Source organism: Anser brachyrhynchus (assembly GCF_964034855.1).
Source record: "Anser brachyrhynchus genome assembly, chromosome: Z".
NCBI classification, from domain to species: domain Eukaryota; kingdom Metazoa; phylum Chordata; class Aves; order Anseriformes; family Anatidae; genus Anser; species Anser brachyrhynchus.
In genome coordinates this window covers 59,500,586-59,520,755 of record NC_137697.1, presented here as the reverse complement: position 1 = coordinate 59,520,755, position 20,170 = coordinate 59,500,586, and the positions used below count along the sequence as shown (strand labels likewise).

Genomic DNA, 20,170 nt, shown 5'->3' with positions numbered 1-20,170 from the left:
GTCAGATGTAGCCCCCTTCACTGTGGCTCTTTGATCTCTATCATTCAGCCAGTTCATCACCCAGCATAGCTGGGTGAACATAGTTGAACAATTTTTCCAGAAGGATGCTATGAGGGACACTATCGAAAGCCTTACTAAAATCCAGAAATATTATATCCACCACATTCCCTTCATCCACCAAACACATGACCTTATCATTGAAGCAGATCACATTACTAAGACAGAACTTTCCCTTCATGAACCCATGTTGACTGTGCTTGATAAGAGCTTTTTTCTTTACATATTTTTTAATATTGCCCAGGATAATCTTCTCCATAACTTTTCCAGGTACTGAGGTTAAACCTCCAATTGAGGCTGGATAAAGCTCCTAGCACTAACCCCCAGGAAAGTGCTTATTGCGCATTCATTGTTTGTAACACAGAAGTCAAGTAGTAGGCAGATGATTATCTAAGCACTACCCTTTTGATATGTAGACACTAGGAAAACCGCATTATATCAAAAAGTGGTAACTACACACCAGTATAGCTGATAAAACTTCTCATACCTAACAGTCACCCAGATGTCAGTAAAAGGAAGGGAAGATGACAGGACCGCTATGGTCCCCTAGCAGATGAAGAAACCAAGATGCTCAACAGAAAAACTTTTGAGACTGTAGGAAACATAGATTAAAACACCAAGCACTGCATATGGTTACCATAAATCACGCAAAAGACACATCTTACCAATCTACCAATATATCAAGGTCTTGTAAAGTCCCAAAAAGTACAGGAAATATGTCAATCCCTCTGTTAGTGAGGTGATCAAAGCATTTGATGAAGATGATGGGGATAACAACAAAGAATGAAATCAGGCTACTTAGACTACTTAGAGAACACTAGGTATTGTAAAGTTTACATACACTGTAATTTAAATGATAAAATCTCAACTCTTCTGTCTGTTCCAGGGGAGAGTGTAAGAACTGTTTACTGTGAATAGCACCACACCTACACATTTAACAAAATCCTAATGTATCAATGCAACCCATAACAACTGAACATAATGTTATTTCTTAGTGTATCCCTTTCTAGCTTATCTAGTTTGAAAAAAAAAAAAATTAAGCTTCTAGATCAATATGTATGCTACCTATTTTTCTGAATTTCACATTTAACCTGATTTAAGTTCTGTTGAGTGAAACAACACTTGAACAATCAAGGCTCAGTAGCTGAGAAATACTAAAACCAAAAGGCTTTCTTTTTCTAATAAAAGTTTTAAAGTCAGTTCAATCTCAAGAGCAAGCACTAACAGATGTTACAAACGATCGGAAAATAAGTCTTTGTCCAGCACAGGAAGAGCTCTGTGACAAAATCCAGCTCATGTGTGTACCATCAAACCTACATGATTCAGTTTTAAAAGAGTATTTTCAGAAGTCTGATGAGCTGTTCTACATTTTATGCTTTGTGTTTTATTCCCTCTCCCCAGACCAAGATATTACTTCTAGATATCCAATGAAAGAAAAAGAAAGATTTCTTCTGCTTTTTACAAACAAATATCTTATTTTATTCTTACATATTATCAGCTAAACTATTTACTTGTTTCCTTTATTAAAGAATCCAGATGGTGTCCAACTTAGAGGACTAGCAATGGCAAGCCTGCCTGAATGAAAAAAATCAATGGAGGGGTTGGCAAAGTGTAAATGCGGGTAGGAAGCATCTCCTGTAATGCACTTGTAATGGTAATTAATATCAAGTCTAACTGCCTGTGATGACTTGTAATGTACCCCTGAATCTTACACAATTGAGATACAAAACAAAATTGGTCTTATCTATTTTAAACAAATGCAGAACATCAGGCTTCATGACAAAAGCTGACTGCATAGGTGTTAAAATGCATGTGGAGTAATTATCATTTAGTATTAAAATATCAGTCTTTCCCTCACGTAATTATTTATCAAATTAAGCAAGTGTGAATTTTACATCTTCATTCCACAATTATTCATTAAAAGTGTTCTCAAATTGCCTTCTGCCAGAAACAGGCAAACAGATATAACAGAGAGTGGCATGCATCCTAGAGAATTTCTGAGCAAGGGAAGGGTAGAAGTTGAAGCCTTTCAGACACTGAAATGGAGTGAGAGACTGTACCTACCCTTTAAGGAATTCCTACATGCAATATTATCTTTATAAACTTATCACAATTATTGAAAAATAAAAGGAATTAAATCAGTAGCTGCAACATAATTCATAAGACATTTCAATAAATAATTCTCTTCTCTATTCTAAAAGTGGGCTTTAGAATTAGCAGGCACTCCACAATGGCCTATAATTTGCATGATCTATTTTCTCATGTTGATGCAAAAGCAAATCAGACTTACTGGTTTCTCTTTTGTTGTCAGTTCACAAATTTTGTTCTTCACCTCTTAAACTGAAATTGCCCTTCAGTTCCCCAACCTCTTAATTACATGAGAGTGAAAGCAACCCACAGAGTATTATATAGAGGTATCTAACAGGCAGTTTAGCCTGTAAGTTTTATGTTGCTATCCAAACCAGACAATGCCAACCCACCTCCCTCTCTTCAGAGTTTAAAATGTTTATTAACCCTTTTTACATGCAATTTGATGACATTTTAAAATAGGTTTATGTTCAAGATGTTTGCTTTCCCTGAGAAGCTGTCTTGCTGGATCTTTTTATATGAGAGCTCTTTTATCATATACAAAGAGTCATCAAAACTTGCTTACCTTTTTTTATTTTTTAACAGGATGATTGACCTCCATGTAGTTCAAAATGAGCAAGGTAGAGCTTGATAAAGGTGTCAGTAGATAGTACTTTATCCGTAGATAAAAGTAGCTACTATGACAGAGCCTAGAGGATTAGGGAGTAAAATTTTTCCCCCACTTAAGGTTTCAAATCTATGTCATGGAGCCTTTCAGGAAGGGAGAAATATTTACCTTTTTTCATACTATCTCATTTTGTATTTTTCTTAAAAAAAAAAAAAGTGTGCATTGTTATATTCATGCTACAGTACATTCCTAGTTAAGGGCATTTTACTTCAGATATCCACAGAAGATTTTGCAAAATCAGCTTGAAGCCTGATATCTGTATCTTAAAAAGGAAGCAATCCTGTAGGAACCCAAAAATGCGAAGAGTTGTCTCTCCACCCATTAGACAATAATGCTATAATTCCCCTTGTCAATCCAAATCAGTTTTAATAGACATAGTTTTCACACTTTGTGCCTCCTGATCTGTTCAGCATTATCAGGCTGAAATTACAGGTGAAAGTGATGTCACTGCTATAATAATTTGACAAGTTATTTTGCTGTGGTCTGGGTAAGTGTCTCAGCCTGAATGAGAAACACAATTGTAATGAAATATCTTGCCATGTATTTTGTACAGATGCATTGACTATCAAGGTCCAACATAGAAACAAACTGTTTTACAATAGGACATCAAACTACTGTTGCAATGTATTGCAGTCTATTACAGACCGCCTGGCCAGGACGATAGCGCCGATAAATTATTCTTTACAGAACTAAGAGAGGCCTCGAGATTAACTCCCCTTGTCCTTATGGGGGACTTCAACTTGCCAGACGTTAACTGGGAGTGCCACACGGCTGACACGAGCAAGTCCAGGAGGTTCATGAAGCACCTTGATGATAACTTCTTGGTGCAGGTGCTAACGGAGCCAACTAGGAAAGGTGCCCTCCTAGACCTGTTGCTAGAAAACAGAGAGGGTCTGGTGGGAGATGTGGTGATTGGTGGCCGCCTTGGTCAAAGCAACCATGAAGTGGTTGAGTTCAAAATTTACGGTGACAGAAGGAAAAGTGCCACCAAAACCTCATCCCTAGATATGGGGAAAGCGGACTTCAGGCTGCTCAGGGAACTAGTCAGCAAGGTCCCCTGGGAAACTGCTCTTGAAGGCCTCGATGTCCACCAGTGCTGGTCATTCTTTAAACGATGCCTCCTAGAAGCACAAGATCAAGCAATTCCTAAATATCGCAAGTCAGGCAGGCGGGGCAGGAGGCCGGCGTGGCTGACCAGGAACATTCTAATGGAGATTAGGCGGAAACAGAGAGTGTTTCGCTACTGGAAGGAGGGCCAGGTGTCATGGAAAGAATACAGGGATGCTGTTCGTGTTTGTAGGCAGAAAATTCGTGTGGCCAAAGCACACCTAGAGTTGAAGCTGGCTGTGTCTGTGAGAGAAAATAAAAAGGGCTTTTTCAGATATGTGAATGGAAAAAGGAGAACTAAAGAATACATAGGGCCGCTCCTTGATAGGGAAGGTCTCCTCACAGACAATGACATAGGCAAAGCAGAGACGCTTAACGCCTTCTTTGCCTCTGTCTTCAATGCCGATGATGGGCTTCGGGACCCAGGGTGCCCTGAGCTGGAGGACCGGGACGGTGGGGATGACAAACTCCCAACCGACCCTGAACGTGTGCGGGATTTGCTACTCCACCTGGATCCCTACAAGTCTATGGGTCCGGATGGGATTCATCCCCGGGTGCTGAAAGAGCTGGCGGACGTCATCGCGGAACCTCTCTCAATTATTTTTCAACGATCCTGGGAATTTGGAGAGGTCCCGGTAGACTGGAAGCTGGCAAATGTTGTGCCGATTTACAAGAAGGGTCAGAAAGAAGACCCTAGCAATTACAGGCCTGTCAGTCTCACGTCAGTGCCTGGTAAAATCATGGAGAAGATGGTTCTCGAACTTATTGAGGCGCACCTGGGGGACAAAGCAGTCATTGGTCCCAGCCAGCATGGGTTTGTGAAGGGCAGGTCCTGCCTAACTAACCTGATTTCCTTTTATGATAAGATCACCCGTATGATGGACCAAGGGAAACCAGCTGATGTGATTTTTTTGGACTTCAGCAAGGCTTTTGACACGGTTTCCCATAGGATCCTACTGGACAAAATGTCCACCATACAGCTAAATAAAAACATCATACGATGGGTGAGCAATTGGCTAACGGGCAGGGCCCAAAGGGTTATGGTAAATGGGGCTGCGTCAGGCTGGCGGGCGGTCACCAGTGGGGTCCCTCAAGGCTCCATTTTAGGGCCGGTACTTTTCAATATTTTTATAAACGATCTGGATGTAGGAATAGAAGGTATTTTGAGCAAGTTTGCTGATGACACCAAACTTGGAGGAGTTGTGGACTCGAATGAGGGTGGAAAGGCCTTGCAGAGGGATCTGGATAGGTTGGAGAGCTGGGCGATCACCAACCGCATGAAGTTCAATAAGAACAAGTGCCGGGTCCTGCACCTGGGACGGGGAAACCCTGGCTGCACGTACAGACTGGGCGATGAGATGCTGGAGAGCAGCCTAGAAGAGAGGGATCTGGGGGTCGTGGTAGACAGCAAGTTGAATATGAGCCAGCAGTGTGCCCTGGCGGCCAGGAGGGCCAACCGTGTCCTGGGGTGCATCAAGCACGGCATCGCTAGTAGGTCAAGGGAGGTGATTGTCCCGCTCTACTCTGCGCTGGTGCGGCCTCACCTCGAGTACTGTGTGCAGTTCTGGGCACCACAGTATAAAAAGGACATGAAACTGTTGGAGAGTGTACAGAGGAGGGCTACGAAGATGGTGAAAGGCCTGGAGGGGAAGACGTACGAGGAACGGCTGAGGTCACTGGGCCTGTTCAGCCTGGAGAAGAGGAGGCTGAGGGGAGACCTCATCACAGTCTACAACTTCCTCGTAAGGGGGTGTCGAGAGGCAGGAGACCTTTTCTCCATTAACACTAGTGACAGGACCCGCGGGAACGGGGTTAAGCTGAGGCAGGGGAAATTTAGGCTTGACATCAGGAGGGGGTTCTTCACAGAGAGGGTGGTTGCACACTGGAACAGGCTCCCCAGGGAAGTGGTCACTGCACCGAGCCTGTCTGAATTTAAGAAGAGATTGGACTGTGCACTTAGTCACATGGTCTGAACTTTTGGGTAGACCTGTGCGGTATCAAGAGTTGGACTTGATGATCCTTAAGGGTCCCTTCCAACTCAGGATATTCTATGATTCTATGATAGAAACAAACTGTTTTACAATAGGACATCAAACTACTGTTGCAATGACATTTTGCTTTCTAAAGAACTTGTTCACCAGGAGTGTACAGGAAAGGGAATAACAGCAAAATCATAATTCCTCTGCTGATTTATAATTGCAGCAGTCTATACGCACTTGAGCCCTCATTCTGGGCACAGCTGAAAGCTGCAGTCTCTCAGGTGTCTCATCTGAAGTCATGCTTTCCAACACCTATAGTCCTCCTTCACTATGCTGAGTGATGGCAGGTGGTGACAGTCAGTTTATCTACCCTTAAGCCATACAACCAGATATGGCAGTAAACAGACTCCCAAGGATACCTTGGAAAGGATGTTACGATCCCAGGCAAGCAGACACCAGCAGCAATATAGATAAATTGTCTGCTACCTGGAAGAGGATGCAAAATCAAGACAGTTCCAGCTGCATACATTTGAAAAACTGTACTTGAGAAGCACAGAACAAGATAACCATTCAGAACTGACTGTGCTACTCCTGCAGCGTCTTTGAATAATTTATTTCTTAACCTGGTCTTACAGTTTCACCCTGAATTATAAAGATGAAGTCCAAAGGTGCAGACAAATCCATAACTGGTGGCAAGCCATGATCTCTGTGAGAAACCATTGAGAATATGGCTGGTCTACGTACCTTTGCTCTCTTCCTGCCTTTCAACAGAGGAAAAGGGAGTAATATGACAAAGAGGAAAGAAACTTTGGGAAAAAAAATAATAAAGGAATCTAAGTGTGTCTTGTGTGCCTGTAGAACCAGATTCATTCTCTCTGACTTTAAGCACTTATCTGAGTGACAAGATCATTCTAGTCTTCCTCCGGAGCCAACACAGAAAAACAGTGGACATAATTACCTGCCAGACCAAAGAGATAATCAAAGGCAAGAAGTCACCTACTATAGGCACGTCAGGAAAGAAGGAACTAATTGGGCCAAAAACACATCAAATTTACTGATAGTATGACTGCTTCAGCTTCAACTATGGGATAGACATGGACAAAAGTTACTGCAAATGCAAAGAAACACTTTGTGCTTTTGTAGGCACTGTTTAACTAAGTGTGCCTTTATTAAATTATGTTTCCTACAGTGTAAATGTTAAATTTTAGATTTGCTTTTATGATGAGACTTTGCCTTTGGTTTGGTTCTAATTTATGTTCACCTATTTCAATAAATTAAATTTCAACTGATAGCTTTTAAATTAAAATTTAAATATTCAAATTTTAAAAGTAAACTATATGACTACAATCTTAACAGTGGATTCCCTGTTATGGATCCATTAATTGGAATACATGAATAGTCCTTTGGACCATTTGTGTTTGTGATGCATAATACATAAAACAAGTAAATTAAAATAGCAGAGAACTCAAAGGAACATTCAATGCAGAATGTTTCCTGACATTTCTTCTGTTCAGAAAAATCTTTTGGGGAAAATTCTGTGCAAGCAGAATTACATTACATTCAAGGGAAAGAAACAAAACATTTAAAAACTATACAATGCTACAACAGATATAGCCAGCTGACACCTTAACATTAGGAAAAAGTGTAATTCCATAGCCTTGCTAATCATTCAGACAGAATCCATTTTCTCACAGGTTTTTGTAGTTTTTGTTGTTTTGTTTTTATTTTGTTTTTGTTTTTCTGGGAACTGTGATCAGCAGAATTCTTGCATACAATTATGTGTAACCTTGGAAATGTCTCTGGGTGTTAATTATTATAAAGAGCCATTGCAAAAAGGACAAAGAAGTGTGAATACATATTTCTTTAAGAAAGGTGTCCTTAATCTTTTACTTGAGCTGAATTTCATATGACCTTCCTTCCAATCTTTCTTTGTACTTGACAAAGAATAAAATTATCCTTTCTGACCTCCACTGTATGTACTTAAAGGAGATTTTTAAAGGAGTTTTTCCAATATGGCTACTCGTTCTCCTGACCAAATTGTACCACTTCCTTCCACAGGTCTTGATACACCCTTAAAGAAAAACAGTGGTTAGTCTCATACAACATTGCCATCTGGTGATGAAGTATTTTCATTACATTTAAAGCATATTAATCCTTTACAAAAAGAAAACTCATCAAGTTGTCTACTTTACTCACCCAACACTAACTCTGAATACTCAGTAAGCAACTTAAGGTCTTAAGGTATAACAGAAAAACGGGCAGTGTCACTTTAAAAAAAAAAAAAAAGAAAAAAGATCTGCGTATATAATGCATACAATTCACCGCAAAGAAACTGTGTTCTGTGACCAAAAATGTCTGTTCACACTCTGCAAACTGCAACTGTATCTGTGACATCATGCATACAAGTAATACAAGTAATCCTCATCAGGGAAGAGGAAGAAGATACAATACACAGGTTCAGAACAAATAGCCATGATTTGTACTAGTGTTTTAACAATCGAGTAGAAAAGGGAAAGAATGATCTTAAGAATACGAGATGAGATTAATAATAATGATAACAACAACAACAGCAATAATAATAATTGCTGTTGAAGTAGAGCAATTGCTAGAGGCCAGAAAAGCAAGTAATCACTATGTTTTACTCAAAAATAGTCTGTGTTTTTAAAATTTATAACTTACTGTTATTATTTTTTGTAAGTATTGCAAAATAAAAAAGAGACATTCTTTTTTTCCCTTCTAAATAAGTCATTACAACTGAATGTTCATAATCCATATCAACAACTTAAGTCTGCAACTATGCTGCATACATGAAACAAAGTACACAAACATGATAACAAATATGTAGAAAGTATACATGCAGTATAAAATTATTTTTAGAAATAAGTGAGAAAAATGTGAACACAAACTTTTTTTAATATAATTTTGTGTTTTGTTTTTTTTTCTTTGATCTGATAAAGAGATTAGGCTTATGTCTATCAGTACCTTCCCCATAAACATGGACAAATTTCAACTAATCTTGATGGATTTGGAAATAAGCAAACTCCTGCAAATGAAAGTCAGACGTCAGATGTTTTATGACTCTATTCTATGATTCTAGTCTTCTGAAGGAAAGTCATGCCTTTCTTATCAGTATATGTTTTGTTTTTTGACAGACAACCATCTAGGATACTGGCAGGGACCAGCTGTGAGAATTACCCTATGCATTGGAAAGAACCCTATGCAAGGGGTGAACACAACATGGGGAAAGAGATGTTGTCAAGATAAGCTTAGAAGCCTTAGGATTCTTCCACCTTCAGATCAGTTGATCAGCTTTGTAATACACAGATATTAATAAAGGATGAGCAATAATTTGGAAAATTTTAGATGATGAAGAAGAGTCAGACCTGGAGAGAGTCTTCCATTGGTGGAAATAGAGAGTCTCTTTTATGGTCTGGTGGAAAGAAAGTAATTGCACCAACAGTTTTTTGAAAGTAATTACACCAATCTTAATATTCCCTGGCTGTGTCTGCTAAAACTCCATGTTCAGTTTCTCAGTGTACAAAGTTAATGTTTTTATTTGTCAGCCAAGAAGTCAAAAACAGTTGTTTTTTTTTTAGCAAAGTAATCAGGAAAAACAAACTACAACAACAACAACAACAAACAACTGCCCAATGTACTTGCAAAGAGTATCTTTACAAATTGTACATACTTAGAAGCATGTGGAGAGCTTGTCACAGATCACAATCAGTTCTTAGAAGTTTGATGTCTCATGTCATGGGGAATTTAAACCAAGCTATGAGTTATATAGTACCACAAGAATGTGATGTGTTCTTGTTGTACTGTCATTTTATTCCTTTTAAAATTATAAATATAGCAGTTCATTACAACAGAAACTCAAATAAAGACAAGAAACCATGGAACAAACAGTACGAGCACTTTTCTGCTTGCAGCAGATAAATTTGCCTGGTCCATGGAATACTGCAGACAGTCTAGGCAGCCCAGCTTGAGAGAAAAAGAAAAAAAAAAAAGAAAAAAAAAAGAAAAAAGAAAAAAAAAAGAAAAAAGAAAAAAAAAAAAGACATTCAGAAAAATAAGAAGTTCCTCAAAAGCTTTCCTGCTTCTACTCTCTGGGATGAAATATGGACCAAGTTCACAGCTTGCTTGTGAACTTTAGAGTGATTTTGGATATTGACCTAATGGGAAAGCATTTGTCTGCTGTTACTGCACCTTTAAGAACAACAGCAATATTAGGATACTTTTTACCCCTCAGGGCACAGGGAAAAGTGAAAAGACTCATGTTCTCTCATTTTGCTGCAACTGAAGGTTTGTGCTGATCTGGACACATTTTGAGCCTCCATCTACAGTAGCTTCTGCATATGCCCAGGCACTGCTCTTTCTACTGGGAGCAGAGTCACTACCAGCAGCTTATGGGTACTAATGTTAGTAAATTAACTTGAAATGAATAAATGTCTGTCTTTTGCTGAATGGAAGGTAAATAGGAAAACAATTTACCATGGGAATAATTCTCAGTTCATTTGTACATATAATTATTCAGTTTGTTCAGGTAAGTATGTGTTCTGAATTAATAACTTGTGGACTTAATAAAAATCTGACAGAATATACGGAAGCAATGTTACAGTGGGACCAACACAGGCACTGTACAGGCACAGCGCTTCTTCCTCTGACCTCTCAGTTTTGATCTCTCAGTTTAAAACTGAGAAGGGTGTAACTGGAAAAATAATAATAATAATAATAATTAAAAAATGCACTGTATAGAAATGAAAAAATAGGCTTTTTTTTTTTTTTTGAATGCTGATGAAAGTGAAACTCTTGGGCAATTCTCTGGGCAAAGATTCCCTTTAACAGTAAACATTTCTCACATATAGATCCCAGGAGAAAAGAAAATATACCATTTCATCTCATGTTCAAGGTCACTAAAATCCTCTAAAAATAAATTTGGAATAGGAGAGAGACTGATGACATCAAAGAGCAAAGTGTAGATCTAACTAGAACTACATTAAATATAAGTCTTAGCTGTCTGAATAAATATATTTTTTTTTTCTTTTGATGTAAAATGAGGGTGTTATACATGGGGACCAGCAGGTCTCTATACCTGCCAAAGTTCTTTGCGTTAGCAGAGGCCATCTGGGAGGAAGGCAGACATGTTTGTGATATCAATGTTGTTATTTAATTCTCAATCACAAATTTACTTTCCACAGTTCACAGATACTGGAACAGAATATGCTATGTGCTCTCCTGATAGCACTAGACAGGATAAAGTTGGAAAAGCAGTAAAATAGACATTTAAATGAATTTGCGAGAAGCCCTTAACTCCTTCATGATTTTCAAGATGCTGATACTCAGTTTCAGAATTTCCACACGACAAAAAAAAAAAAAAAAAAAAAACTCTCTGAGGAACAAGAGCTCTGATACACAATAAAGCAAAAATGAGCCTTTTAAAAATGGCACAGTCACCTCAATGGGTTCAAGAGCCAGTTTCAAATCACACTGCCAGGAATGCAAGCAGTCATTTAAAAAGGTAACCTAATTAAGAAAACTGATTGGCACTTGTTCTCATTGTTGATTTCTTGGTGTAGGGAGAAGTCAGTCTAGTACAGATGACTTGACAGCAGTATGACATAAAGGGCACTCCAGAAACTCATGACTGGGTGCAGATTAAATTTGGCATTACACACTCAAGAGTAGGTCTGCTGGCATAAAGTCAAATACAGAAAGCCTTTGGGCCCATGGAGTAGTTGATTTTTTAAGTTGGCTGTAAAGACAGCAACTTATCCTGTGTTTCACTGACAGAAAAAAGAAGTGTTGTTGATTCTGGTACAGTGCAATTTTTTGGTAAGTTAAATAAATTCTTGTTTGATGAGCAGTATTTTACACCAGAGAAAGGTTACTGCTCCTAAGTAAATAGTGAGTGTTCTTTCTCCAGGACCCAACTTCCCACCAGCAGAGACATTCATGTGTAGATGATAATGGGAATATTTTAATTCTTTTTCATTCACTATTTATCTGTGTACATTTGAAAGTCCAAAAGATTATTTAGAGAAACGAAAGTGAAAAGGCATGTATAGAATATAAGTGTATTTAGGATAAAAGCAAAATCAACAGAAAAATAAGGATGACTTGGATTCTAACCAAATAATCTGCAAGACAGTCACCTCATGCAGAGATGGTGTGGTAACAGACACACAGAAGAGACAAATATACAGGATAATGCAACAGCAGCTTTGTTGCAGGATGTATGTTAAACTACTCAAAAATTGTAACTTCTCCCAAACGGAAAAAAGAGACATCTACCTTATGCTTCCTATATAGTTTGTATATACCAACTACTTAGAATATAGCTTTAAGAAGCCTTCCAGTCTCTGGACAGGAACATCATCTTTCTATTTCTGTAAGGTACATTGGTAGAGAATATGACAGCTTCTAAAAAGTTTGAATAGATGCCACATGCCTAGAAGTGTACTATCTCTTATCTAACATATCCATATGAAACCGCTACAACCAAGAGTAGGGCCTCTGGTACTCGGCTCCATGAAAACACGAAACTTCAAATGAAAGCACCCGTGACGAGGTTTGTTAGAGACACTGAAGTCAGTTAAAACTGGGGGAGAAAAAAAAAAAGTCAATGCTGGTCAATGCTATTTCATTAAACTGTTTACATGCGAAAGAACTTCACGGTGAGGGTGATGGAGCACTGGAACAGGCTGCCCAGAGAGGTTGTGGAGTCTCCTTCTCTGGAGATATTCAAGGCCCATCTGGACACCTACCTGGGCAGCCTGCTCTAGGGAACCTGCTTTGGCAGGGGGGTTGGACCCGATGATCTTTTGAGGTCCCTTCCAACCCCTACAATTCTGTGATTCTCTGATTTATCATGCATCTTTCCATAGCTAGAAATAGATGCTGCTGAGTACTGATGGGAAGTCAGCAGCTATCCTTGCCCCACAGACTAAAGGTGCAGTTTCTAGTTTTCTATGGTAAAGAGTCCAGATGCTAAACAGTGGCATTTTCAGAGAGACTGAACATTGGATCTTATATTTTAACTATAGCTCGTGTATATATTGACCTCATTCCTAAAGATAAGTAACATGTTTAAAAAAATAATAATAATAAAATAAAATAAAATGTTTCACTGAAACTCTCATATATTTGCATAACATAAGCACTTAATAGACCCAGTGAGACCAGGTCACCAGCACTGTAAGAGTGCAGCAAAAAGATCCCTCTCTAAAAACTTCCATCACAAATTAACAGATTTTTTTTTTAATATCATCTACCTTATAGCCTGTAATCAAATTTATAAACTAGTGTGACCTCAAATAAATAAATAAATAATAGCCATTGAATTTCATCCTGTATTACCATCCTTGAGCATTTTGTGTCTTTTTTGTTTCAGAGATAGCACTCAACTTCTGAATTTAACATAGGCCTAAGGAAACCACTGCAGTGTGCACTGACAACGTATTTAAATGTTTTCTTTATTTCTAGCTATATCTTTATTGTCAGTCAGTTTATCACTTTCCATTGTTGTCTTTTTTACCTACCCAAATTTTGCCAATTTCACCTCTGAAGCACTCAGTTGCCAATCCCTGTCCTTTAGTATTCAAAAGTCTTATCTACCCCACACAGTTTCTTGTAGCACAAACAAATCTCCGTTAGTAACACCTGTGTTGGTCATTGACAAAGTGCAATTTGGGAAGTATTTGCTAGCTATGCAATATAACTATTAAGCAGATCACAAGGATATATCAACATTACTTCGAGCTGTGCTGGTGGCTGAAACTCTGCTAACTTGGGCAGAGAAGGCATACCTGGTGAAAGCTGGTCTGTGCTGCTTCACACTGTATGCCTGTTAGAGAAACGCATACGTTTTAAGAAAGTCTCTGTTCATCTTATTGCTAAACAACCCAAATCTTTGATCCAAATGATTTAGTTCATCATTATTTCATTCTGATTTCAGAATTCAGCCACATGTAAATCCACACCAAGCCATATCAAGCAGGGTCAAATCTGTATTGTTAATTCTCTTGTGGTCTAACATTTAGGTGAGGCTCTCTTTCCACATTTGGTTTAGGGAGAGGGGAAGAGCAGTTTAGAAGCCTTGATGTTCTCTTGAAATCTCAAGCACACCAGTGCTTTGTTATCAGTTACAGTAAAACTGACCTCAATCAAATGGACAAAACTCCCCCTGCAAATTCATCTCTTATCATCCTATCTCCCATTTAGGAATGTATTGCAGAAAAGTTAACCAACATCTTTTCCAAAATATCAGAAGCCTTGATGAATTGTTTGATGCTGTCTAATCAAATAGGTTTTCACAATGGGCAGGCAGGGAGCAGACAAGGTGAAAAGGGTTTTAAACACGATCTGAAAGAAAAATTTGCAGATCAATGACTGTGGATGGAAGATGGAGTTCAAAATACTTTTGTTCACATTGCCTACAGCTTCTATTAGAAACTAATTCAATATATTAAAATTAAATTTAGATATCCTGAAGAACAAAAGCATATAAATTTGGGGATTTGGTTTGACCCATTAAGATGGTAAGAGCTTGTTTGTGAAATTAAAAAATAGACTTGTATGTCAAGTTCTGGAGTGTTCAAAACAGTAGGCTACACATTTAGATTTGACTGACCTGAGCTTGAGAGAGCCAAAAGTGGCAAAGGAGGCAAGAGGATATTTTTAAACTACTATTTTTCTGCTCATATCTATGTTCATTAAGTTACCATTTTTCTACACTGATAATTCAGAAGACAAAACCACCACCAAGTTACAAACGTTCACTACATTGCTTCTGTGGTTCACTTACCAGGAGCAGTGTTGTTACACAAGAACAGAGAATGTTGCTGCCTGAGCTTTGGAGGTAGGCATCCATCCTCAGACAGATGTGGCATCCTGTACTGAGTCCCAGGCCAGAGCTCCTCAGGCATGTTTCAGCTCACACCTGGACTAGAAGGTAAGCTGGTCGGTCATTTCAGGTACTGGTATATGGCAGTAGAAACAGCACTATGATTGGATTAGTCTGTTTTCCTCATTCGTCTCCTTAACCATGCTTTCTTAGAGGCTTTGCTTCTCCTGGATTAGGACTACTTCAGGTTCCACAAACGGGAAGTTTTCAGGCAGCTTTATAATTGATGTTTTACTCTGTCCCTAGCTTCTTCCACTTGTATGTATTTGTCCCCAGAAACACAGTATGCTAATTCTGCAAATCTAATATTAACTAATCCTTACATTAATGTCTTAACTGTTGAATTAGTGTATTAGTCAAGAACCTTAACTTCCAATTTTATTTTAGAATTTTGTAAGAATAAATTCTTCATGGTGGGGTGAAAAGCAAAGGAAAGGAAGGGATTCAAACAAGAGTACCAAACAATCATTAAAACAATTTTAGACTAAATTACAGGGGAAGAACTGCAGCTTTAAATACTTCAAACTGACATAATGATTTCCAAGTCTGAAAAACGATATAATAGGTTTTGAAATTATTATAATAATAAATATCCAATATTTAATATCATATACATAATGTCTTAGACATAAAATGTTGGGTTTCTTTGCCTTGGTGTCTGGTGAGACTATATGTAAGATGGAAGATCAAGACAAGTCTAGTCTTCAGAGTATGGACAGCCCTGGAGTATAACCTGGGGCAGGGGTGAATTTGTAAGATGAATGGTGAGGGAGACAGAGAAAAAAACATGAATATTTTCTTGTAAAAGTTGTTTCCGTCTTTCGGTTATTAAAAAAAGAAGGGGAGGGGGGGAGGAGGAGAAGAGCAATGAAATTATCCTTCCACAAATTGAGAGAAAAAAAAAATGAACTGTGAATTATGAACAGCTGTCTAGTTATTTCAACACCTACTCATTGTAAGGTTACATAAAGCTGCAGAATAGATTTGAAATTATATATATATATATATATATATATATATATCTACAGGTAACACACATTGTTTATTCAGAAAGTTTACTCTCTATACTTGTCATGAGCAAAGCTTGACAAAACAAGTTTCCTAAGAGTCATTTTGCTGAGGGAATTTTGACAGTTCTCTTTTGAATTGCCTTCAAACCATTCAGAGAATCAGAGAGCTCATTATTAAAATCTTGAAACCTTTCTCTAAAGTCTTCTGCGAGTGTTTCCTTGCAATCTATTTTCATAGCTTTTCTTTAGCAATATCTGTGTGTGTGCTCTATACTAGATTAAACCAGAAACAGAAAATAAAATCAGAGATGAAAAGCAGAAGACACTCAGGAACAGCTTGCTCTGGGATATTGCCAGATATGGGAGAAAAGAAATTGGAGTGCTAGCATATTAGACAGCTTAGTCACATTCTTTAAGCACAAAAATGTTAAAACCAACAAGTTCAATGAAGTTGAGTTATAAGACTTTGTTACTTCGTGAAGGACTCATCTCATTCTCTTTTCCAATTCACGAACTCTTGAATTAAACTCATATATTAGGACAAAAACAGTTGAGTTATCTGACTAGTTATATAGAGAGTTTCCAGAGCTATTAAAATATCATAATGAATGTTTTCTTTGGACTATGGAGAATAAAATTGTTTGTCATTGATCTGCTTTCCTCAGGGCTGAGCTACAGGAGAACTTAATTGAAAAATCCTCCTTTTCTCTATTGCAACTTCACTTAAAACTTCAATAATCCCAAATCTGCATGTGAGCAATAAACTATCGTAACTGTGTTATCCTAAAGATAAACGATTTCCTAGGCATACTTGAATCTAATGCACTTTAGTTGTAAGATCCTAGTGAAAAAAAATAAATAAATAATTAGATAAATAAATAAAATATCAGCATATTTCTTGGGAAACACTCAAGGAAATATAGAATATATTTTGTTTTATGCACATGTAGGTATGTGACTTTTATATTTTAGTCTCTACTAGCTACTGTGAATCCATTTATTACTCCACCTGCATAAGCACCTCTCAATATCTGTACTTTTGAATAGCTTATAACATTTTGTTTAATTAAAGCCTAGAGTTCAACCTGTATAATTTTCCTGATTTTCTGCTTATTAAAATTCCTTGGTTCTTACTTCAAAATTCAGGGATATTAAAAATGACATATGCTATAATTCTAGGACTACATTTTACATCATTTTAAAGCAAATAAGAGCTCTCTTTCAACACTTCTGTGACATCTAGGTCTTACTATAAATTTTAAGATTATCAATTCAGTATTCCAAGGTGGTCTGAGCTTTACACATAAACCCAAATTAATCCACTGTTTCCTCAGCTATCAGGTCATTGTCCTTTAGGTAAAAAAATTCAACATCATTTGAAAGCTATAGAATTCTACTAATTATCTGTTTCATGTAATTTTATTGTTTTTCTCCTGTGTTTTTATTTTTCAGCTTAGTTAAATGACTAGACATATATTAAAATAGTTTTACAAATATCACCTTTCAGAATTACAGAATGCGTACATTTGCTGTGAAGCTCTCAACACACTCCCATTGAAACACAACATTGAAACAGGTTGATAAGAGTGGCCACAAGCATCTCCATGGAGATTTCTTTGAGTTACTTACTCATTCCACTTAACCTGCTGCGGTGGTTTTACTCAGGTGGGCAGCCGAGCTCTGCTTCAGCCCTCTCTCACTCCCCCTCCACAAAGGGAAAGAGGGAGAAAATATGATGCAAAGGGCTCAAGGGTTGAGATAAGGAGGGGGAGGTCGCTCAATAATTATTGTGACAGGCAAAACAGACTCAGAGTAGAGAGACAGTAAGATTTATTGCCTATTACTAACAAGCTAGAGAAGTGAGAAACAAAGGAAAGAAACCAAATATGCTTTCCCCCCATCCACCCTCTTCGACTCCCCTCCCCCACCCGAGCGGCGCAGGGGAATGGGGGCTGCGGTCAGCACTTCACCTCTGACACTCCACGGTCACTCTCTTCGCTGCTCCACGCGGGGTCCCTCCCACGGGATGCCTCCTTCCCGAACTGAGCCTGCGGGGGCTGCCCGCAGGCAGCAGCTCTTCAAGAACTGCTCCCACATGGCTCCGTACCACGGGGTCCATCCATCCCCCAGGAGCAAACTGCTCCAGCACGGGTCCCCCACGGGTGGGCGGCAGCTCCCCCCAGACCCCCTGCTCCTGCGTGGGCTCCTCTCCACGGGCTGCAGCTCCGGCCCGGGGCCTGCTCCTGCGGGGGCTCTCCATGGGCCGCAGCCTCCTCCAGGCCACATCCCCCTGCTCCACCGGGGGCTCCTCCACGGGGGGGCTGCAGCGTGGAGATCTGCTCCGTGTGGGACCCATGGGCTGCAGGGGGACAGCCTGCTCCACCAGGGGCCACGGGCCACAGGAGAACTTCAGCTCTGGCACCTGGAGCACCTCTCCCCCTCCTCCTTCACCAACCTTGGCATTTGCAGGGCTGTTTCTCAGTCCTCTCTCTCTCTGAGCTGCTGTTCTGCAGCAGTTATTTTTCCTTTCTTAAATCTGCACTCACAGAGGCGCAAACAACATCACTTACTGGCTCAGCTCTGGCCAGCAGCAGGGCCTTATCTCACACGGGGCAGCTTCTGGATTCTTCTCGCTGAAGCTACCCCTATGGCCCCCCTGTTACCAAAACCTTGCCATGTAAACCCACTACGCCTGCATTTACAATTTGTGTCTCATATCTGTGTCCAGATGACATAGGTAGAGGAGTCTCCTGTCAGAGGAATATCAGCTGTTTTGTTGAAAAGAGGCTAGAGATATAAGGGCTGCAGTCCTTCCCAGACAGGGATTTCAGAAGTAAAATCAGCCCCACAAATCCTGCCAAGTACATGAGGCCACTGGACATCAACGGCGAGGACTGAAACTTGCTGGTAGCAATATTTAGGTAGCTCCAGAGACAAACTTCTCCTAGTCTATCTTTGGAAACAGGCAGGTGAAGGTTTGCCAGACAGCAGTCCCTTCTTCACTAACAAGTGATAAAATGCATATGCTCCTGGCAGGCTGTCACAGACAGCCCCTGTCCAATAGCTGCAGAACCTTTGCCAGACCAAGGCTGGATTGTTCCTGCTCACACAGACCTCTCTATAACATCAGCCAGGATCCACTCTTACCCTTTTGACTTGTAGGTAGGCACATTTAATATTAACCTGTGAGGGTACACTGAAAAACATCTCATACTTAATCGACCTTCTGTGCACATGCAGAACCACATCACTGCCACTGCTCAGTGAATCCACTTCTTGAATTCTTTGAGTGAGTCCTCACATGGCAGTCAACATACGGAGATATCCAGTCTGGAGTCTGCAGTCACAGTCACCATACTTGGTGTGACAACGAATTTCTGGATGCAGGAGTCCATGTGGGATGTGGTGGAAGTGTGTTTGAACATACTTTTCTGTCAGCCTGTTAGAAGTTGATTCCTCAGAATTTCTTGTGCACTGTTCTTTAGACCAAGCAGTATGTGTTGTTCCTCTCTTGATGAGCACGAATCGGTCCACAAATAATAAATACTGCTTTTTGTAGCCCAGTTTCATGGTGGTTTGACATCTTGCCAGAACACAACATCAATTTTATTTTTTTTTTCTTCCCAGGGAAATGACATTTTTCGGTTGACTTGCATATTGTTCCACTGTTGACAGCTGTTAAAAAGGCATAGAGAGAGGGGGGCCTTTGTTCCCAAGATTACTGAAAATCATGGACTAAAACTAGTAATGGTGACTGTTATTCATATACAGCAAAAGAGAAGCTGGATGTGCTTGGCAAAGCACATCAATCATGTAGTTGCTCGCTAAAGAGAAAGCAAAAATTTTATCAGACAAATGTTCTCACCACTCACAAAAGTATCAGAAGGTTTTCAATGACTGTTTAAAAATATATATATATATGTGTGTGTGTATGTATATATATATATATATATATATATATAACAGAAAAGCTTCAGGGTACTTCATAGTACTTCAGTGTACCTTTCTCCAGAATGCAGCATTTTCTGGAAACTCTAATGAAAATAAGTTGTACTGGAGATACCTTGATGCTTCTAAGCAAACTGGGACAGAATCAACAGTTTGAAGTGATAAATCACCCCATAAAATAAAGATAGCCTACTATAGGTGGTGAGTTAGGTAACCTTTCACCCTCCTGCAGGCAACATGGACTGAATTTCACCTTGGTCGGCATGCTACTTATTTTTAAGACTACCTCACACTAAGAACGTATCAGAGAGATCATTATAATGAATGTATCCCCAGTCAGAACTACTCAGTGAATCAGAACAGGACAAAACTACACCTCAGGTTTAAGGTGATTGCCTTTCTTAAGCAGTAG

At 39.2% G+C, this 20,170-nt stretch overlaps 1 long non-coding RNA gene across 3 annotated transcripts in view; it reads right to left on the bottom strand.

The window, feature by feature from the left end:
- Positions 1-19,669, bottom strand: part of LOC308185625 — a 43,308-nt gene extending 23,639 nt beyond the window's left edge. For 2 of the 3 annotated variants that reach the window (XR_013943524.1, XR_013943525.1), the window contains exons 1-3: positions 17,440-19,669; positions 14,702-14,841; positions 13,704-13,741 (exon numbers count right to left, since the gene is read on the bottom strand). This is a non-coding gene — a long non-coding RNA (uncharacterized lncRNA). Of the gene's footprint in view, positions 1-13,703; positions 14,260-14,701; positions 14,842-17,439 lie in introns of all 3 variants that reach the window. The other variant, XR_013943523.1, reaches the window with a different exon arrangement.
- Between the last annotated feature and the right edge of the window lie 501 nt (positions 19,670-20,170).